Here is a 23,506-nt window from a genome sequence, read left to right as displayed (position 1 = left end):
TAAATCAAACAAGGTGCTTGAACAAGGAGGAGAAGTTGGGGAGGACGTTGGGCTGGGTGGGGGTACTGAGGCAAAGAGACCACGGTGTGAACAGACCTACATCTCCGATGAATTAAACTAGCAAATTTAAGCGAGACATGAATGGTTATAATGTCACAGAACTAACAATTACTCTTTTACCACATCATGACAGACCAGAGATGACGTGGGATGCCCGCCATGCTTCTCCTGCCCACTTCAATGACATAAAACACCATATCGTCAGATTCTTACATGCAAGCAAAAACTTCTTGCAAGCCGACTAATTACACAGAAGCAGAAAAACACTGCCAGAAACTAGCAGCACAGTACATCATTTACTATATAAACTGCTTTGAAGCAATAAAAACAGGTGGCAAATCTTCCACTAACCTTTGACCCGAGTCTCTGGTGAAATGTTACCTGGACCTTCTGCCATTTCAGTACGGAAATGGGCAAACCAGGAAAATGGAGTTGGAGGGAGAACCCAAACCAAATACAATTCTTCTGGGCCTCCAAAGGGCATATTTCCTCTGAAGGTAAAGGATGTTACCCCCAAGTACTAGCACGGCATACTGAACAGCTTCCTTATCTTCCCCAGCCTGAAAACTTACATTTATTAACACTTCAAAGATGGGAGGTATTTTCTGATGCAATTAACTTATGAAATAGAGGCAGCAACATCACTGCAGGGAAGCAGCTAGGTCAGATAGCACACGTGGAAATGTGGACACCGCTAGATAGGTTTGCATATCATAATTCTCTGCATAAATACAAAGCCACTCAACAACAACAACAAATCACATTTATATAGCACCATTAACGTAGTAAAATGTCCCAAGGCGCTTCACAGGAGCGATTATCAAACAAAATTTGACACTGAGCCACATAAGGAGGTATTAGGACAGGTGATCAAAAGCTTGGTCAAAGAGGTAGGTTTTAAGGAGCATTTTAAAAAGGAGGAGAGATTTAGGGAGGGCATTCCAGAGCTTAGGGCCCAGACAGCTGAAGGCACAGCCGCCAATGGTGGAGCGATTAAAATCGGGGGGTGCGCAAGAGGCCGGAATAGGAGGAGCGCAGAGATCTGGGAGGGTTTTTAATACGACATGTGCCTACCTAAAAAAAAATAACCCCACTTACCCGCCGCCATTATGGCAGGAGCTAAAACAGTCCCTGGAAAAACAAAAGTTAGACAACTTGCAATTACTTTAAATATAAAATTGGGGGGGGGGGGGGGGGGTAAAAGAAAATCCATAACCTTCTAAAAAAGGAACATATGTGGGATTCTGCAATGAATTTTTACTCCTCCTGAATATCATGGAGGGGTATGAATGCTGTTACTGCGGCTTCCCGATCCTTGTTGTAGGAATAGTCAGTGATCAGAAAAGACTAAATTTACATTTCCAGGTGTTCCCATTTCATAGCCTGTTTCCAGAACACTCTACATTCTACCAGTTCTCCCCGAATAGCAGACCTGTTGTCAAGGCAAGGAGTTGGGATACACGATCTGATTAAATCCACAGACCCTGTTGCTGATCCCACCTGAACCAGGTACCATGGGGTCACCTGCACTAATAACTTGCCCCTCCCCTCCCTTTCAAAAGGGGAGCACCAATCAGCTCCCACCTGAATTCATCAGGCCTGTTTAGGTGTCACTCATTCTGGTTTAAAAATGTAACCTATTGATGAGTCTCACTTTAAAATACAACTCCCCTGTATTTCAGTGGACGTGAAGGGATGATAGCTCGGTTAAACTGGCTCTTCAACCTCAAGAGACGGCTTCAGAGTAGGGTTGCCCTGGAGTCTGTAGGAATTGAAGATTAATCTCCAGGACATTGCTGCGAGTAAAACCCAGGGAGAAAAATCATCGGGGCAATAAAAAGTGTTTTTTTCCCCCCCATTTTCATTGAACACTTCTGTTTATTAGTGATAAAAATATTGGAGAGAAAAAAGGCTGTTTGACTGACAGTCAAGAATCATCCAACTGGGTAAGGAAGAGTCTGTTCGCTTTCCAATTGGCCATGGGAAGGCGGGGAGCGTGAGGATGGACGTGTCGGACGACCAATAGCGGGAGCATGGGGGCAGTGCGATTGGGGGCAGGATGCCACGTGATGAAACCCCCAGGAAGACGTCCTACCAGAGTTGGCAACCCATTCCCAACAGGAACAGAGAGATTCTTAACAGCAGAGAGAAGTCCAACAGTTGTAGATGGAAGGGCAACAGCACAGACCTCAGGAGGTTTGGATATGCACAGGATAGATTTCTCCAGCACAGGGGGATATCACAATGGGAGTTCCTGCACAGACTGTCCTCCTGTTCACTAGTAAAGCCCAGTCTTAAAATTGCAGGTCTCCCCCCCGACCACTCACTTTTAATAGCAAGCTTTCATTACCGCAATGGATGCAGGGATAGCCTTACCATCATTACATTCAGAACTTTAATTACAAATGATATGTCCGCTGGGGACAGGGAAGAGGGGGCTGGAAAAAAGAAAAAACGCTTTCCAAAAATAGTTATACAGCTTTCTGCAATACACACTGTAATTAAAATAAATTAAAGCATTTTTAAAAAAAATCATCTATCTGGTTAAATAAAAAGCCTTTTAAATACTCTTTTATTCCCTCCAGTGTTCCCTCCAGGAACTAGCAATTTCCTGCAATAAAATAGATACTTTTGCTGGAAAATTAAGTACTCCAGTGATTAGTTTAAAACCTTCAGTAGAGTCAAAAATAAAAGAATAGGGGTCTTTAATTACAGGAATCCATAAAAGGATTTTTTTTTTTAAAAAAATATAAAATTAAAAGTTAGATATTCTAAGACCTTTTTCTGGACATACTTTGAAGTTCACATCAGGTTACCACCTGCCTGATTTGGGCCTCGACAGCTTGAGAATTTAGAGACATTCCCTTACCACAGTTAAGTGCCCCATCGATATTGCAATTAGGCAACTGGTTAGATCCAGACTGAAGTCAGCTAGTCTGCAAGATGGAGTCTGTAAATTGGGAAGAACTGTTCAACAGTCCTTCATATAAAAAAATTGTTTCAAATTTTAAATACAACTGCCTAGTTCATCAAAATTGGTTTATGATAAATTGAACAGAAGAACACTGGAACCATTACTGCCTGGAGATTTCTAAAATGTAAATAAAGCATCACAAATCTGTTTAAAAGAAAAAAAAAATCCATGTTTTACATTAACTTCACTGTCTTCTGAGGTGGAGACATTAAAAGCTGGTCTCCCAGTTGAAGTTGCCATTTTCCCCGTGAAAATCATATTTTATAAATATCCAATATTCATTTTGTGATCCTGAACATTAAATGAAGTTCAATTTAATCCTAATTCTCCTCCCCTCCTCTTCTGAAACTCCCATGATGGGGTCTGGTTTTATGGGCACTGGTTGCCATCTGGTCCCTTGGCAACTATTCATATGAACAGTGAGTGACAGGAAAAGACCCTCTGGTCCATCCAGCCTGTCCCTCACAATTGAGATACCTTGTGAATCACAATATGTACAACTCCCCACCCCACCCAAAATCATGTGATCTCCTGGCAAGGACCCGGATATAAACCCAGGCCAACTTGGGGAAAGAAAATCTGGACAAGGCCTCTCCGACCACCCCCCACCACGGTGATTGAAACTAGTCCAGGCGACCACTCTGGCTGTGAAAATCCTATGCAGTACCTAACATGTTGTTGAGGCTCGACAATAAGTACAAGCAAGCTATCCAACTATGGAGGGAATCGCATCTAACTCTGATCCTCTTCTCGCCCGATATCCCCACAAATACACTTTCCAGCAGAGTCACCGGCCAACAATCAGAAGCAAGCACCCTGACTCACTTTATTCCTCCTCCCTAACCAAGAGATATTGGAGCACCCTTATCACTGCTCCAGCTGAGCCCAGCCAACTCCATACAGGTCAGGGTTGGAATGTGGGATCTTACTGGTGTCTGTGGCTCAGGAGATGGTGACTTTCCCCGTTGAGTCACTGGAAGAAGTGAGTCACTATTTAAACATAAATAAAAATAGGAGTTAATGATCTTATCACATGAAATAAGTGTCACAATAAGTGTGACGAAACTGAGCTATCAATAGAGATACAGCCATTGGCCAAAATACTTCAGTGCAGTAGTAAGGGAGTACTACACTGTCAGAAGTGCCGTCATTTAGATAAGACATTAAACCTGAATGTTAAAAAATCCCATGGCACTATTTGAATAGCAGGGTTTTCTACCAGTCTTGGCCAACATTCTCCCCTCAACTGACTCCCCGCAAAGAAACAGATTAACTGTCCATTAATCTCTTTTGCCGTTTGTGGGACCTCACTGTGCACAAATTGGCTGCTGCATTTGCCTACAATAGTGATTACACCATAAAAGTAATTAATTGGCTGTGAAATGCTTTGAGATACCCTGATATGACACTAATATCAGTACAACCTTTTATATAAAGAGTGAGTTTCACTATGACTTAATTATATTTAGAGGACTAGTTACATAGAAATGATCTTTTCCCCATATAACCATAACCCCAACACTGCCCCACTCTCCTCTGTTCACAAAGACCATTGAGATATGGAAAGATCAAAGGTCATTTATTTAAATCAATCCTTCCCCTTCTAACAGCCCAGCTCTAACTTTTTCACTTCCTGAGGAAGTCAAGTGACCACAGGGAAACTTCCAGGAAAAGTCTTTGAAACTTCTTCCTTCTCTCCCCAAAAGTGGGGGCACCTGGACATTGGGGAGCCTATAGGAAAGAACTACCTTTATACTATGGATTAAGTACCCAGGAAATGGAGACACTACAAAAAACTAGGGACGGTTATCATTTGAGAAAAGAAAAAAAATCAAGGGGAGACATGATTGAGGTCGTCAAGATTCTAAGAAATATAAATTAAACCTTAAATCTTTGACACAATTACAAGCTCTACCACAAGGATTCAAATTTCAGAAAGAAGGTGGTGAACAAGACAGATAATATTGGCAAATTCAAGAGGGAACTGGATAAAACTTTGGCAGGGAAAGTGATGGAGGATCTGAGAGATAGACTATTGTTCAAACTCTGGGTCAAATCAGATAAACGCAATCATTTCTATGCAAGCGTAATTGCACTCAGAGAGTGCTTCAGTTCAAGTCGTACTCCAGGAATAGAGCTCATAATCCAGGCTGATGCTTTGGGGCAGCGCGGAGCGAGCGCTGCACCGCCGGGAGGGGGCAGCACAGAGGGAGCACTGCACCGGCGGGAGGGGGCAGCACAGAGGGAGGGGGCAGTCGGCCTGTTCAGGTGGACAGAGGATCTTGTAGCTCTTTCGAGAAGAGGAGCACCGAGTTCTCCAGGTGTCCCAAACATTCCACCCTCAACCACCACCAAAAACAGATCAACTGGTCACATCTCATTTGCTGTTTGTGAGAGCATGCAGTGGGCAAAATGACCGCCACAGCTGCCTACACAACAACAGCGACTACACTTGGAAATCATTTGTTAATTGTATAAGTGCTTTGGGACATCGAGAGGATATGAAAGGAGCTATATAAATGCAAGTCTTCTTTTCTGTTACACATTCTGCCAAAAAAGTGCAGATTCCATTATGGGTGGGTGGAACTAATTGCAATGACAATAAGTCATGCCTCAAATCAAGGTGATAAATCACTTGACCTTTGATTCCTGGTTCCTGCCATCATCGGATCCGCCTTCAGATTATTTTCTGATGTTACTCCCAGCCATTAATATGCTAAAAGTAAACAACAAAAAATTCCTGGTGAAACAGGTCAGAGGGCAGAGGTCAGAGTGTCCACTGGCCAATCTGTGTTGAGTTGGCTGATTTGAACTGGAGTGGTAAGTAAGAAATACCACAATTGGCCTCAGTGCCCCTTGGCCGGGGGGGGGGGGGGGGGGGGGGGGGGGAAGTAATCGGCCAAAATTCCCAATCCAGCTTGCTATCCAGTGTCCAACAGCAACCTGCATTTATATAAAGCACCTTTAACGTAGCAAGACGTCCCAAGACAGGTCATGGGAGTGTATTCAGACCAATATTTGACACCCCAAGCCAAAGAAGGAGACGTTCGGACAGCTGACCATAAGCTTGGTTTTAAGCAGAGTCTTAAAGAAGGAGAGGGAGGCAGAGGGGAGGGAATTCTAGAGCTTAGGGCCTAGGCAGCTGAAGACACGGCCACCAATGGTGGCACACAAGTAAGTTCCCTAGGGATTGCCTAAAGCTACTAGACAGTGAGTAAATTGTCGAAAAAAGCAGTCTGAAAAAAGTAGTTGCTTCATGCCCCGCCCTCAGCTCTCCAAGAGTGACACACACCATCCGTGGCTTTAGGGTGTGACAATCATCACTTGGATGAAATACCTCGTCCTTGGCTGGAGAGCATAACACACTGTAGTTTCGCACTAGCATGGCAACAGTTTAACAGTCTGTTATTACATTTCACATCACAGTGGCAGCACTAACAAAGAAAGAAAGAAAGGCCTTCCACTTATGCAGCGTCCTCCACAACCTCAGGATGTCCCAAAGCCCTTTACAGCCAACGTAGTATTTTTCTGAAGTGCCGTCACTGTTGTAATGTAGGGCAGCCGAGTTGTGCACAGCAAGATCCCACAAACAGCCATGTGATAATGACCCGATCATTTTTTTTTTAAAAAAGTGATATTGGTTGAGGGATAATTATTGGCCAGGACACCAGGGAGAACTCCCCTGCTCTTATACATAAGAACATAAGAAATAGGAGCAGGAGTAGGCCAATCGGCCCCTCGAGCCTGCTCCGCCATTCAATAAGATCATGGCTGATCTGATCCTAACCTCAAATCTAAATTCATGTCCAATTTGCTGCCCGCTCCCCGTAACCCCTAATTCCCTTTACTTCTAGGAAACTGTCCATTTCTGTTTTAAATTTATTTAATGATGTAGCTTCCACAGCTTCCTGGGGCAGCAAATTCCACAGACCTACTACCTCTGAGTGAAGAAGTTTCTCCTCATCTCAGTTTTGAAAGAGCAGCCCCATATTCTAAGATTATGCCCCCTAGTTCTAGTTTCACCCATCCTTGGGAACATCCTTACCGCATCCACCCGATCAAGCCCCTTCACAATCTTGTATGTTTCAATAAGATCGCCTCTCATTCTTCTGAACTCCAATGAGTAGAGTCCCAATCTACTCAACCTCTCCTCATATGTCCGCCCCCTCATCCCCAGGATTAACCGAGTGAACCTTCTTTGTACTGCCTCGAGAGCAAGTATGTCTTTTCTTAAGTATGGACACCAAAACTGTATGCAGTATTCCAGGTGCGGTCTCACCAATACCTTATATAACTGCAGCAATACCTTATATAACTGCAGCAATACCTCCCTGTTTTTATATTCTATCCCCCGAGCAATAAAAGCCAACATTCCGTTGGCCTTCTTGATCACCTGCTGCACCTGCATCCTAACTTTTTGATTTTCTTGCACTAGGACCCCCAGATCCCTTGGTACTGCAGTACTTTCCAGTTTCTTGCCATTAAGATAATAACTTGCTCTCTGATTTTTCCTGCCAAAGTGCATAACCTCACATTTTCCAATATTGTATTGCATCTGCCAAATCTCCACCCACTCACCCAGCCTGTCTATATCCCCTTGTAGGTTTTTTATGTCCTCCTCACTCTCCACTTTCCCTCCCATCTTTGTATCATCTGCAAACTTTGATATGTTACACTCGGTCCCCTCCTCCAAATCGTTAATATAGATTGTAAAGAGTTGGGGACCCAGCACCGACCCCTGCGGAACACCACTGGCTACTGGTTGCCAGTCCGAGAATGAACCATTTATCCCAACTCTCTGCTTCCTGTTAGACAACCAATCCTCCACCCATGCCAGAATATTACCCCCAATCCAGTGATTCTTTCTTCTTTGAAATAATACCCGTGGGATCTTTTACGTCCACCCGAGAGGGCAGATGGGGCCTGGGTTTGATGTCGCATCCAAAAGACAGCACTCCCTCGGTACTTCATTAGGAGGGTCAGCCTGGATTTTGTGCTCAGGTCTCGAGTGGAGCTCGAACCCACGACCTTCTGACGTGTGTGAGAGCCAGAGCGAGAGCGAGAGCCCACGGCTGGCACCTAACAAAATAAACAGTAGTAAATGAGAGAGCCCAAGCACTCTCTCAAGAGTACATCTTTGGTATCTATGTCCTGGCCAACATTCCTTCCTCGACCACCAAGTGAAAACAGGTTAACTGCCCATTCACCTCATTGGTATTTGTGGGACATTGTTGGTCCAGAATGGCTCTGCCTATGTTAACATTCACTGCACTGGCAAGTAATTAAATCATGTGAAGTGATTTGAAACATCGCTGTGCGTAAAGGTCCTATATAAATGCAGCTATTCCATTGATTGTATTCCCTCAGATCGACAGCAACCATGTACAGTTAAATAATAGAATCTGCTTGACGAGTTTGTCTGTGGCTGACGTCAACTATTCCCTGTTTGTTGAAGATGCCAAGAAATTCCAGAACTAGGTCATTATTTCAAGACAACATAAGCTACGACCTAAACAGACTGGAGTAGTTAACATTCTATCTCAGACTAGACACCAAAACACAGTCAACAACGGCTAGTACTGCGCCAGTAACTGGGTTAATGGTGATGGGAGGCCCACCTCCATGCTTGACTCAGTTGGCAGCACTCTTGCTCTTTAGGCCAGAATGTTGTGGGTACGAGCCCCATGCCAGGGTAAACCAGGCTGACATTTCAGTGCAGTAGTGAATGAGAATTGCATTGACAGAAGAGCTACCTGTGACAAAAGCAGAACTTTTGGCCTACATCCAATACAGAAAACTTCTCATTATCTTTATATGGATTTAGATAGATGGGGCAAATGGGACTTAAAAATTGACTTCAGCTAGCTATAGCTGGAAAAACTCTTGTCTTGGTGAGAGGGAGGAACCAATACACAAAACCGCCTTGACACCCTTATGCTCTTAAGTGTGGTATGGTAGCCTGGAAGTTATGGTACTGGACTAGTAACTCAGAGGTCATGAGTTCAAATCCCACCATAGCAAGTGATGACACCGAATACAATAAATCTGGTAATTTTTTGGATGGCAGTAGGACAAACAATCGTGAAAGCGGCTGGATTGTTATAAAAACCCAACTGGTTTTACACATGGCACCAGTGGTAATGTCTTCAGGATACCAACTGAACCATTCATCCCATTACAGTGTGTTTGTAGTGTCCACCCCAACAGGACGGACACACGAAGAGAGAATGTACTCAGGAGGGACAAGGAAATAGGAGGGATACAGGCACAGGGTGAGAAGGTAATTAATAATTAGTAACGCTCCCGCCTCGGAGTCAGAATGCCGTGAGCGACTCAGCCACCGAGCCATGACTGACACATTCCGTGAAGCGCCTCAAGACGCTTTTCTACGTTAAAGGCGCTATATAAATGAAAGTTGTTGTTATGGTAGCAAAATACAGGAGCCCCCAACATTTCACCGTGCATAACTACGCAGCCACCACTGACCTACTGCATTTTGTGCAATGTTTCCATGGAACAGTTTACACAGATGCTACTGTTTACCATCTCGTGAACAAATGGAGAAGCAATCGCTGAAATTGTTTGTCAAATAAAATCCAACAAATATTTTGGAAAATGTTGAATTCTTTGGGGAAAAATTGTATTAAATACCAGCATTTTAAAAAGTCTCATCATTCAAGGGTAAAACTTTTGAATTTCCCGTCCATTGGAGACCCCTCAGTTCAGACAGCCATCCCTCCAGAGCTGCTACAGTGGGATCACCAATAGGAAGCTGTTGCCTACATCCCTAGACTGCCTCACCGATTTCAGTTTTTAAAAAAAACTTGCCAAATTCTCTCTCAACCTGTTCATCCTCCGCTCCTGAAGCTCTTATTTTGATGTAATTCCATGGCACACGTCACCCTCCTTGCCCAACTGACCTTTATTCACGTTCCAGCCGCAACGGTGAAAGTTAGCTGACTATTTGACCATGTAAGGAATCACAACGAAGTCAAATTCTGCCCCTCACCCGACATGCACGGGCAGGCTTCGCGGCAGGGGGACACGGTGGGAACACAGACCACTCCTTACACCCCTTGCTCAGCATAGGGATCGTCCTTCCCTTTATGGCTCACTCATTGGCTAAACACAAGTCAATTTACAGACCGGCCTGGGGCTGTACCAGATACTCTCACTACCGGTAGAGCATGCATCGATATCCTGCCAATTATCATAGTATCAAGTATAGGTGCAGGACAGGAGACAGCCATTCAGCCCATCGTGCCTATACCGGCTCTTCGAAAGAGCTATCCAATTAGTCCCACTCCCTTGCTCTTTCCCCATAGCCCTGGAAATGTTTTCCCTTCAAGTATTTATCCAATTCCCTTTTGAAAGTTACTATTAAAACTGCTTCCACCACCCTTTCAGGCAGTGCATTCCAGGTCAGAACAACTCGCTGCGTAAAAAAATGTTTCCTCGTGTCGCCTCTGGCAATTTTGCCGATCACCTTGAATCTGTGTCCTCTGGTTACCGACCCTTCTGCCACTGGAAACAGTTTCTCTTTATTTACTGTATCAAAACCCTTCATGATTTTGAACACCTCTATCAAATCTCCTCTTAACCTTCTCTGTTCTAAGGAGAACAATCCCAGCTGCCCTGTGGAATTCTCTACCACAGAAGGTAGTGGAGGCCAAGTCATTAGATGTGTTCAAGAAGGAGATAGATATATTTCTTAATGCTAAAGGGATCAAGGGATATGGGGAAAAAACGGGAACAGGGTACTGAGTTAGACGATCAGCCATGATCATTTTGAATGACGGAGCAGGCCCGAAGGGCCTACTCTTGCTCCTATTTTCTATGTTTCTGTTTCTTCTCCACATAACTGAAATCCCTTATCCCTGGTACCATTCTAGTAAATCTCTTCTGCACCCTCTTTAAGGCCTTGACATTATGGGCTTCGCTGGGGTGAGGTGACTCCAGATAGGATGGGGGAGAAATTTTGTAGAGTTCTGTTGGTCTGGAAAGCACGTATGATTGATTGTCATCTTCCTGACAGTGTACGTGACTTGTGGAGTGACGAGTCAATGGCCAAAGAATCTTTACCTGTTCCATACTTTAAGACTATGAAAGACTTGCATTTATATAGTGCCTTTCACAACCTCAGGTCATCCCAAAATGCTTTACAGTCAATTAAGTACTTTTGAAGTGTAGTCACTGTTGTAATGTAGGAAATGCGGCAGCCAATTTGCGCACAGCAAGGTCCCACAAACAGCAATGTGATAATGACCACATAATCTATTTTAGTGGTGTTGGTTGAGGGATAAATTTTGGCCAGGACACCAGAGAACTCCCTGCTCTTCTTCAAATAGTGCCATGGGATCTTTTATGTCTACCTGAAAGGGCAGACGGGGCCTTGATTTTTAACGTCTCATCCGAAAGAGGGCTCCTCCGACAGTGCAGCACTCCCTCAGTACCACACTGGGAGTGTCAGCCCGGATTATGTGCTCAAGTCTCTGGTGCCTTTACATCAGGGAAATGGAATCATTTGAGCTGTTCCAATTCCATAAGCTAGATCCTGGGACAGGAAAGAGACAGAGAACTCATTTGATAATAGTGCTATAACCAGAATCTTTGAAAAGCCACAGGGCCGACCACATCTGAAAACACTCCATAATGACCCAACATGAACACTTATTTATTTATTCCCCATTTGAGAATCTCTTGCTCCCTTGGGAGTTGAAATGACCTGCCCACTCATCCTCTCCCTGTCCAGTTCAAACTGCACGCGCTCATAGCCGCTATTTAAGTGTGTAATGTGGTGAGCGCACACTAATGACAGGCTACAGACATGGAAAGCAAACGGAACTGTCAACTACTGCAAGTGGCCATTACATTGCTTGTCGTGTGGTTTTGGTCATCCCATAATCTCAGCCTTGGAAAAAAGAAAATCACAAAGGTAATGGCTGTGGATACTGGAATAATTTCCTCTCTGAAGTAGAGATGGGAATTAAATTCCCTTAGACACAGGAGAGTCTCTAATTACAGCAAATCCATTAACTAATGGTTCAGAATGGTCCCTTCTCCTCAACTGCACATCCTCCAAATGGTAACAGGGATGATGGACTTGAGTTGCGTGGAGAGACTGGAAAAGCTGGGATTATTCTGCTTCGAGCAGAGTAGGTTAAGGGGTGATTTAATAGAGGTGTTCAAAATGATAAAGGGTTTTGATAGAGTAGTTAGGGAGAAACAGTTTCCATTGGCAGAAGGGTCAGTAACCAGAGGACACAGATTTAAGATAATTGGCAAAAGAACCAGAGGGGAGGTCAGGAGAAATGTTTTTTTACACAGCAAGTTGTTATGATCTGGAATGCACTGCCTGAAAGGATGGTGGAAGCAGATTCAAAAAGAGAATTGAATAAATATTTGAAAAGGAAAAATTTGCAGGGCTATGGGGAAAGAGCAGGGGGGCGTGGGACTTATTGGATAGCTTTCTCAAAGAGCCGGCACAGGCACGACGGGCCGAATCGCCTCCTCTGTGCTGTATTATTCTATGTTGTAGACAGCACCCTGCTCAGCAGCCACTGTTGCACAAGTCTCTTGGCTAAGCTCCATTTTACTTAAAGACATTGATTTGGTAATAAATAATTCAACTTAACTCATTACACAGGGCTGATTGAGACACAGGTATAGTTTAGGGAGGGTTCCAACATCATCTTAGATGCCTGTTGCTTTTAACCTCTAGGTGCTAAATTCACAGCAGCTAAGGGACCATCCCTAAAGTGCTCACCTGCAGCAGAGATGTCTTGTGTTTTGCCACCTCCTCTACCCTGAACTTAAACACAGACACGGAAGAGGAAAAAAAGATGCCAGAAAGGGAGACTGCAGCAAGGGAAGAAAGGTAAATGCAGCACATTAGCAGAGAGGCAGTTGGCATCCAGCAACAATAAAGGCAAGGCCCCAATTGCTTGAGGTGGCATAGAGACCCACATCAAGAGGTGGCACCCCCATGCCATGGGAGGCAAAGCAGGTCAGTGTCAACACCAGCAGTGGGCATCATATGCCACCATCTTTTTCTGGCCAATATTTATCCCTCAACCAACATCACTAAAAACTGATTATCTGGTCATTATCACTTTGCTGTGCTCAAATGGGATGCTGGATTTTCCTGCATTACAACAGTGACCACACTTCAAAAATACTTCATTGGCTGTAAAGCGCTTTGGGACGTCCTGAGGCCACGAAAGGAGTTATATAAATGCAAATTCTTTCTTTTTAATCTTTTCACCCAAACCTTCAGTCATTCCTCCTAAACTCTCTTCCCCCAGCTCAGCATTCCATTCCTCTTGCTATCAACTGTAAAGTCCCTTGGAGCATTTTGTACATGAATGCGAGTTCTTGTAAAGGTTCAGAGACTGATTGAAATCCCCCTAAACACAGGCAAACAGCAAAAAGCAAACATTGCCACCACCCAAAAATGAAGCTTGGGTTAAGAACGACAATTTTTCAGATGATCTCCTAACACACTATAAGAGTTACAGTAAAATCCTGCATACAAGTCACACCCAAGTCTTAAGGGACTCCACTATTACTGATACATTACAGCCCTGTTTGTTGTCACCCAGGGCAGCAATAGCATCACAACTGGATTCAGTGCCCCAGGCTAGTGGAGTCAAAGAAAAATCAACCAGGATTCCCACTCTTGATGTACTATCACCGGATGGCAAAGTCCTGAGGCATCAGAGGAGGAGTGGCTCAGGCTGAACCGAGATTCCTGCCAACATTTCCTGTGCAGGCAAATGAGAGTGAGGCAGAGGAAGGTGAGCAGCATTGGTGAAACTGTAGCCCAGAGAGAGTCAGGACAGGGCAACTACATCCTCTATATCTACACCTTCATCCGTCTACAGTTCAAAGTTATCAGAGATTTTGATAGAGTAAATAGGGAGAAACTGTTTCCAATGGCAGGAGGGTCAGTAACCAGAGGACACAGATTTAAGGCAATTGGCAAAAGAAATCAGAGAGGAGATGAGTTTTTTTTTTAAAAACACAAGTTATGATCTGGAATGCGCTGCCTGAAAGGGCGGTGGAAGCAGATTCAATAGTAACTTTGAAAAGGGAATTGGATAAATACTTGAAAAGGAAAAAATTTGCAGGGCTGTGAGAAAAGAGCAGGGGGAGTGGGACTAATTGGATAGCTCTTTCAAAGAGCTGACACAAACACGATGGGCCAAATGGCCTCCTCCTGTGCAGTATTATTCTATGATACAGAGAGGCAGTACATTATTAACCCTTTCCTAAACCTCAGCCACAGCCAGTTCAAAACAGGAGACATTGCACAACAGTGGCGCGGGTCTATTAAACCTGAACTCTCAGCATTACAAAACACATCTGTGCACAATGGGGGGGAAGAAAATAGCTCTCAGACTGTGACAAAAAAAAAAGTTTGTGCAGAACATACAAACGAGGTTAAATAACCCCAGTTTAACACTGTCGATTAGTTACGTATAGATTTAGTGATTTGATTTTACGATTCAAAAACCTGACCCTTTCCCTTCACTGACCGCAGCGGGACATTTAGAAAAGTCTGCGCGGTATATACACCCGGAATTACGACATCGTGCGCCCTACAATCATAAAAAAAACACGATTTCTCCTTCTCGTTAATTATTGCTAAAATCACTTCCTTAAAAAAAAAGTTACATCTCATGAGACACCCTAATAGTGCACGACCACTGCCGACCGACAGAGTTTTAAAACCGAAGTAAACAGACCCACAAAACATCACATTTTTTTTTTACAAAGAGCAATAAATATACAAAGTCTCCGTCCCCCTGAAAGTCATGTTGCTGTGTCCCGCCTCGTTGACCGGTGTGTGAACGGGATGGTCTGTCCGCACATTGTGAAAAGTGTGAGAGAGAGAGAGAGAGAGGGCGCGGACTGCCTATCTCTTTAAAACTCATTCCCATCGCCGTCCTGTTCGCTGCGAGACACACCTCACCTCACCTCTCGGGATAACCGGCCCCCCGTCTCCAAAGCCCTGCGCCGACTGCTGCAACTCCCTCCGCCGAGCGGTGACTGATCGGATTCTGTCTGTCTGTCTGTCTGTCTGACCCTCCCAACAAATACTTCTCCTCCCGTGTGTGGGAGTGCTGAGTCGCCAATGCGCGTGTGTGCTGAGCGGAAAAATAAATCAATTTGCTGGGTTGCAGACTGGGAGTTGTAGTTTTTTTTTTTGGGGGGGGGGAGGAGGAGGAGGAGGAGGCTGGGTGGGGCATTCTTAAAGTGACAGTGCCCCATGGTCCACAGGTTCCAGGCTAGACCGCGGCCCGTGAGGGGCGGTCGCTCCGACTGTCTGTCTCTCTTCCGCGGCACTCTCCGCGCCCGGCTGGCCCCGGAGAGGGAGCGCGCGGTGTCTGCCTGTACGCCCGAGGCTTTCCGCGACCGGTGGGCGCCGCAGCGGGGCTGGACCGCATCCTGGACCGTTGCCGTTTGACTTTTGTCTATTATTTTGGGTTTGATTTTTTTGATTTTTTAAAAAATAAAACACACCCTAACCCTCCCTTCATACTTGTAAACAATTTTACCACACCAAGTTATAGTCCAGCAGTTTTATTTTAAATTCACAAGCTTTCGGAGGCTTCCTCCTTCCTCAGGTGAACATTTCCAACAGCGTTCACCTGAGGAAGGAGGAAGCCTCCGAAAGCTTGTGAATTTAAAATAAAATTGCTGGACTATAACTTGGTGTTGCAAAATTGTTTACAATTGTCAACCCCAGTCCATCACCGGCATCTCCACATCATGCCTCCCTTCATACAAAAGGGAGGGGGGCCTAAACGCACAAAAAGGACATTTTTAACTCATTAAATCATTATCGAGACTGATCTACTCTTTTAATTGGAGTCAGGTGACTGCAGGTTGTTAAAAAAAACAATGTCCCGGGTATTTCCCCACTCCCTTCACCATACCCCCCCCCCCCCCCCGAGTTTATGAAGTCTAGGAAAGTTAATTCAGTTGCCCCTAGTCTGTACTGAGTTAAACTGATCTCAACCAAGTAAGGGCGCAATAATTGGACTAAAACTGAAATACAGCCAATGCTGGAAATTTGATACTAAAAAAAATAGAAAATGCTGGAAACACTCAGCAGATCAGGCAGCTAACGTCTCCTTCTTTGGCTTGGTCAATTTTTTGTTTGATAACCCTTCTGTGAAGTGTCTCGGGACATCTTACTACGTTAAAGACGCTATTTAAATGCGAGTTGTTGTTATAAAAAAATCTGGAAATTAAAAAGCTGGTGCCAGTAAAAGCTGGCTGTCGGATTATCGTTAAAAACCCGACTGGTTCATTAATGTCCTTTAGGGAAGGAAACCTGCCGTCCTTACCCCAGTCTGGCATATATGTGACTCCAGTCCCACACTAACATGGTTAACTCTTAACTACCCTATGAAATGGTCCAGCAAGCCACTCAGTTGTACCTTCTCAGGGTAACGAAGGGTAGGCAATCAATGCCAGCCACACCCACATCCTGAGAATTAATATATATATGTTACATATATCCCGTCTAAGGATGTGGGCTGAACTTAAATGTATGTGTTTGTGTGTGTGGTGTGTATAATAGAAAGACTTGCATTTATATAGCACCTTTCATGACCTCAGGATGTCCCAAAGCGCTTTACAGCCAATGAAGCACTTTCGAAGTGTAGTCACTGTTGTAATGCAGGAAACACGGCAGCCAATTTGCGCACAGCAAGATCCCACAAACAGCAATGAGATAAATGACCAGATAATCTGATTTTTTTAGGTGTTGGTTGAGGGATAAATATTGGCCGGGACACTGGGGAGAACTCCCCTGCTCTTTTTCAAAATAGTGCCATGAGAATCTTTTACGTCCACCTGAGAGGGCCTCGGTTTAATGTCTCATTCAAAAGACGGCACCTCCAACAGTGCGTATATATATATATATATATATATACATACACACACAAGCCTTATTTGTACTAACCGCCCATGTAGACAAAATGTTACTTGTTAAAAGCTGCGACAGTATCCAGCAGAACTGAAGGTAATTACACTGTTACTGGTACATTGTCACCAGACTGGGGGAGGGAGGGTCTGAGCCACAGGTTACAATGTGACACATCCTGATGTCCCAGCAAGTCATCGCCTAAACATTGCAGACAAAATGTAATCTAATATGTATTACAAACAAGGGGAAGCCTTATTTTGACAGGTGCTCTGTTGAAGTGGTGGATGGGAGTAAGGAAAAAAGAGATTAGGAGAGAAATCAGAGAGGAGAGGAGCTGGAACACAAACAGAAAAAAAGAATGAGAAATGAAGGATTCTGGTATTTGCAGTCTGTTGGTAATTCACAGTCACTTTCTGCATTAAAAATATGAAATAGTCAATTATTTGAAGTTAGCAATGGAAATAACGCAGCAAAGTGGGAGTTTAGCGATAAAATAATTTGAATAAGGTGACTTTGAATTAAGAATAGATTATCAACGGTGTTTTTAAAAAATTAAATCGGGATGCAGGCATCGCTGGCAAGTCCAGCATTTATTGCCCATCCCTAATTGCCCTGAGAAGGTGGTGGGCTTTCTTCTTGAATCACTGAGCAGTTTCGATACAACTGAGTGATTTGCTAGGCAACTTCAGAGGGCAGTTAAGAGTCAACCACATTGGTGTGGGACTGGAGTCACATATAGGCCAGACCGGATAAGGACGGCAGGTTGCCTTCCCTATGGGTCATTAGTGAACCGGTTGGGTTTTCACAACAATCTGACAGCTTCATAGTCACTTTTGATGGTACCAGCTTTTTATTTTCAGACCTCCCGGCCCTTCCTTGAGGAAATCGAAGACAGGTGGCACAGATTCCTGGGTGTGGGCGCCACCAAGCCACCCAGAAATGTAACTCTTGCGGTAGGAGTGGGTAGTGGATTGAGGGAATGTCCCTTCGGTTGAAAGTTGGGGAGAAGGAGGTAAGACTGCAGTGTTAAAGGTAGATTTGGTTCCACAGAAGATGAGATGTGTTGAGATGCCCCTTGCAGTAAATGCTTCCCTTAGCTCCATACTGAGATGTTCCTCCTCCTTCATAATAATGTAAGGAATCTTACAACACCAGGTTATTGTCCAACAGTTTTATTTGAAAATCACAAGCTTTCGGAGGCTTTCTCCTTCATCAGGTGAGTGTCGAGATTCATTGAAAATTACCGCATATATAGTCAGAGAACAATGCCTGGTGATTACAGATAATCTTTCCAACTGCCCGTTATCAAGGCCATCAAATTAATTGAATAGTGTTCAGACAGAGAAACCTTAGATACCCCAGACAACTGAATATACAAACGGCCAGAACCAAAGAAAGAGAGGGAGAGAGAGAGAGAAACATCCGAAAGGAAGAGAGAGAGAATGACCCGTTGTATTAAAAACAGATAACTTTTTTTCCCTGGTGGGGTTACGTGTAGCGCGACATGAACCCAAGATCCCGGTTGAGGCCGTCCTCATGATAATGGCATTACGCCTGTGCTCGCTAACTAACCATCGCTCCCTCTCAGGTCTCCCTTTCCTTTCCAAAATCCTTGAACGTGTTGTCGTCTCCCAGATCCATGTACATCTTTCTTGCAACTCCATGTTTGGATCTCTCCAATCAGATTTCCGCCTCTTTCGCTCTCCTGGCCGGCCTCCCATTTTCCACTCTCCGTAAACTTGAACTCATCCAAAACTCTGCTTCCCGTATCCCAACTCACGGCGAGTGCCTTTCACCCATCGCCCCCTGTGCTCGTTGATCGACATTGACTCCCGGTCCAACAGCACCTCGATTTTAAAACTCGCCTCATATTCAAATCCCTCCACGGCCTCTCCCCTCCCTATCTCTGTAACCTCCTCCAGCCCTACAACCCTCCGAGATCTCTGTCTTCCTCCAATTCTTGTGTGTCCCCCATTTCCATCGCTCCACCATAGGTGGCCGTGCCTTCGGCCATATAGGCCCTAAGCTCTGGAATTCCCTCCCTAATCTTCTCTGCCTCGCCACCTCTCCCTCCTTAAAACCTACCTCTTTGACCAAACCTTTTGGTCACCTGTCCTAATATCTGCTTATGTGGCTCAGTGTCAATTTGTTGTTTGATAATCGTTCCTGTGAAGCGCCTTGGGACATTTTACAATGTTAAAGGTGCTATATAAATGCAAGTTGTTGCTGTACAGCCATAGGGACTGCCATACCTCGTCCTACGAACACCTGATTGTGCTGGAGGGTGGGAGGGAGGGGGGGGGGGGTCCGAAATTCTGCTGGTGGTCTGACCCTGTGAGAAACAAGTTTGTTTGTCTGTTCGGCAGAATGGCAAACAAAATAAAAACACTTTATAAAGCGTTTCGCAGCTGCAGAAATCTCCAGACTCTTCTGTGTCAGGAACTCTTTACTTCTGCCTATATCCCGGCAGCAGCTGCACCTCATCACTCTCAGTCTAAGTTAACCTGAGTGCATTAGCGGTGGAAACCTGGGAGGCACGCAGCTGTTGCACCACTGGGCCTGACTCTGACATATGCAAATGAGACCAGTGGGGACTCAGTGGGTGGATAGCAGGAAGGCCAGGGGGAAGCCTTTCAAAGGTGCACAAGTGGTGAAAACCTTTTCCACCCAAATTTTCATGCTGAAACAATTTCTTTCCCCTTTATACACCACTGAAAATAGCAAGGAAATTCATAATCTAGACTGGCACTCCACGGAGGGAGCGCTGAACTGTCGGAGGTGCCATCTTTCAGATGAGATATTAAACCGAGGACCCGTCTGCCCTCTCAGGTGGAGGTAGAAGATCCCATGACACTGTTAGAAGAGCTGGGGAGTTCTCCCAGGTGTCCTGGGCCAATATTTATCTCTCAACCAACTGTGGGACCTTGCTGTGCGCAAATTGGCTGCTGTGTTTCCTACATTACAACAGTGACTGCATTTCAAAAGTACTTCATTGGATGTAAAGTGCTTTGGCACATCCTGAGGTTGTGAAAGGTGTTGTATAAATGCAAGTCTTTCTGTCTATAACACTTTACTCAGGATGTCCTAAAGCACCTCACATCCAATAAGTTACTTTTGAAATACAGGCTCTGTTGTTATTGTAAGCAAATGTGACAGCCAATTTACACACAGCAAGATCCCACAATAGTAAACGAGGTGAATGATGAGTTAATCCGTTCTTCACTTGAGGAAGGAACGTAGACCAGGACGTTGGGAGAACTCCTTGCTTTTATTCCATGGGATCTTTACCATCCACCTGAACAGGCAGATGTGGCTTCAATTTAACATCTAGTCCCTCCGTACTGCACTGCCGTCCAGCCTAGATTAGGTGCTCCAGTCTGGAGTGGGGCCTGAACCCACAGCTTTCTGATTCAGAGGTGAAACTGCTATCAACTGAGCTAAGAGGAAAAGAGCAAAATGAGGAATGAGAAGTGAATGAAATAAAAGACTGGCAGAATCGACATCACCTATTTTACACTACCGCCCAAAGTCAAAATTACTCCCCAGTGTTAAGAAGCTGCATTGGGTTGTCTTGAAACCACATTGCTATCACCCACTCAATGCTCTGCTCCCTCATTGCTCTGCCCACTCAGTCCACTGCCCCCTCAATGCTCCGTCCACCCAATGCTCTGGCCACTCAATGCCCCATCCACTCAATGCCCCGTCCACTCAATGCTCTGGCCACTCAATGCCCCATCCACTCAATGCCCCATCCACTCAATGCCCCGTCCACTCAATGCTCTGGCCACTCAATGCCCCATCCACTCAATGCCCCATCCACTCAATGCCCCGTCCACTCAATGCCCCATCCACTCAATGCCCCGTCCACTCAATGCTCTGGCCACTCAATGCCCCATCCACTCAATGCCCCATCCACTCAATGCCCCGTCCACTCAATGCCCCATCCACTCAATGCCCCGTCCACTCAATGCCCTGTCCACTCAGTGCCCCGTCCACTCAAAGCCCTGACTACCCAATGCTCTGCCCACTCAGTCCACTGCCCCCTCAATGCTCTGTCCATCCAATGCTCGAGCCACTCAATGCCCCATTCACTCAATGCCCTGTCCACTCAATGCCCTGACCACTCAATGCCCTGACCACTCAATGCCCTGTCCACTCAATGCCCCGTCCACTCATTGCCCTGTTTACTCAATGCTCTGTCCACTCAATGCCCCGTCCACTCATTGCCCTGTTCACTCAATGCTCTGTCCACTCAATGCCCTGACCACTCATTGCCCTGTCCACTCAATGCCCCATCCACTCATTGCCCCGTCCACTCATTGCCCTGTTCACTCAATGCTCTGTCCACTCATTGCCCTGCCCACTCAATGCCCCATCCACTCAATGCCCTGTCCACTCAAAGCCCTGACTACCCAATGCTCTGCCCACTCAGTCCACTGCCCCCTCAATGCTCTGTCCATCCAATGCTCTAGCCACTCAATGCCCCATTCACTCAATGCCCTGTCCACTCATTGCCCTGTTCACTCAATGCCCTGTCCACTCATTGCCCTGTTCACTCAATGCTCTGTCCACTCAATGCCCTGTCCACTCAATACCTTGCCTCTGTCTGAATTTGGATTTGGCAAAAGTGGGCAACTCTATAGCCAGAGGTCTTGCGACCGATTGCTATCTCGAAACCCCTTCTGGAAGTGCACATGTGTGAATACCGTGTGAGTACTGGACTGGGATTGGCTGAGATTCCCCTTTCCTTCATGGTTGAATAGCCTGCTCACACTTACTGTCTAGGCTTACACATTGATAGAGGTACTGGAGGGCCATCAGCACCCATGTCACCACAGACCAGCAATGAGTCAAGAGAAGTTTAAAAACAAGCCAAGCCTTAATGACTAACTCTCCCTCATCAAACACAGAAGCAAGTGCAAGAAAAAACGACTATTTTAAGCAACAGACTTTTTTGTCTGGTTTATATTTTAGAGATTTCTGCACAGCCCACTCAAAAAATTGGACTGTTGTAAATGTGTGGATTTGTAATTAAGGAGCGGACTGTGTCTTTTGATCTAAAGATCAAAGCGGTGGGTTTCACTGATTGACTGATGATCACTGAACGGTTCTTGGATCTCCACAGACAGAAATGTATTTTCCTCACTGTATAAGATGTGAATTATGTTTAGCTCCATACTTACTTAATGAATTCACTGCTTTATTTGAATGTAGCATATTTAAACATCGTGGCTGAAAATCCCGACTTCAAAAGAATTAAGAGGTTAAAAATTTGAGATCTAAAGCATTCGAGATGCTTTTGAAATATTATATGTGATCTGCCAAAGCACTCTGTTATTTGATCTGCTTCAAATATTACAATATATTATGATACAACTTATTTATTAAATTTGAAGGGTTTTACTCTGGATGTAGCAGATCACTTGAGCCATTAAACCAAGGTCCCGTCTGCCCTCTCAAGTGGATGTAAAAGATCCCATGGCACTATTTTGAAGAAGAGGAGGGGAGTTCTCCCCGGTGCCCTGGCCAACATTTATCCCTCAACCAACGTCACCAACACAGATTATCTGGTCGTTAGTCTCATCGCTGTTTGTGGGATCGTGCTGTGCACAAATTGGTTGCCGCGTTTCGCTACATTACAACAGTGACCAGTCTTCAAAAGTACTTCATTGGCTGTGAAGCGCTTTGGGACATCCTGAGGTCGTGAAAGGCGCTATATAAATGTAAGTTCTTTCTTTCTTTCTTGTAGGCGATCTCCCACTGCCCATGACCCAGGAGTGTGCCTTTATTTGCCCAGTATCGAGGTGACTTGTAGCAAACCCAAGAATTGAACAAAAAAAACCCCTTGTTATAGACTTACTGACTATATCATTTGTCGTTTTCCTCCAATTGCAAAGTTGAGAGAGGAAACAGTTTACTAGACTATGGCTCAAGCTAAAAGCTGCCAAAGAGATTCAGTGAGTATTGAGAAACGAAATCCAACCCAGGGAAATAGGTCGGGGACTGCAGTGTTGTCGGTGGGACTGAGTTGAGGAAAATCCAGCTTGGGGGGATCATAGAATCATAGAATCATAGAAGTTTACACCATGGAAACAGGTCCTTCGGCCCAACATGTCCATGTCGCCCAGTTTATACCACTCTTTCAGTTTAACAGAGGCCTTCGCCTCCTGTGTCAAATCAGTTAAAGACTGTAGTTGGGAATGAAACTGCGATAATGGCCAACTAACCTGAGAAACCCTTGTACCCGCCTTCTTAGTCATGGGATGGGTCCAATGCACATCTGGTCGAGTCTCTGTTACATAGGAACAGGAGTAGCCCACTCAGCCCCTCGAGCCTGTCCCGCCGTTCAGTTAGATCATGGGTGATCTGTACCTCAACTCCATTTACCTGCCTTTGCTCTGTGGCCCTTGATACCCTTACCCAACAAAAATCTATCAATCCAATTCTCGTTCCCGCCCCATCCGCATGGCGGCTTAAGGACAACAGCCGAGACACACTGAAGTGACACATCTGGGCTTTGACAGTCAACCCTG

The 23,506-nt window shown here is 45.0% G+C and overlaps 1 protein-coding gene across 3 annotated transcripts in view; it reads right to left on the bottom strand.

Moving 5' to 3' along the window:
- The window catches only part of capn5a (calpain 5a), an 86,795-nt gene extending 71,637 nt beyond the window's left edge, over window positions 1–15,158 (bottom strand). Inside the window, exon 1 of one of the 3 annotated variants that reach the window (XM_067985672.1) lies at window positions 15,004–15,158. The gene's annotated coding sequence lies outside the window, so the exon portion shown is untranslated. The remainder of the gene's footprint in view (window positions 1–15,003) is intronic. The other 2 variants (XM_067985671.1, XM_067985670.1) reach the window with 2 other exon arrangements.
- Window positions 15,159–23,506: the final 8,348 nt, after the last annotated feature.

The sequence above is a fragment of the Heptranchias perlo genome, chromosome 6 (assembly GCF_035084215.1).
Source record: "Heptranchias perlo isolate sHepPer1 chromosome 6, sHepPer1.hap1, whole genome shotgun sequence".
Taxonomy (NCBI): domain Eukaryota; kingdom Metazoa; phylum Chordata; class Chondrichthyes; order Hexanchiformes; family Hexanchidae; genus Heptranchias; species Heptranchias perlo.
Note: the sequence above shows the minus strand (reverse complement) of the source record. Positions and strands in the feature narration are given on the sequence as shown.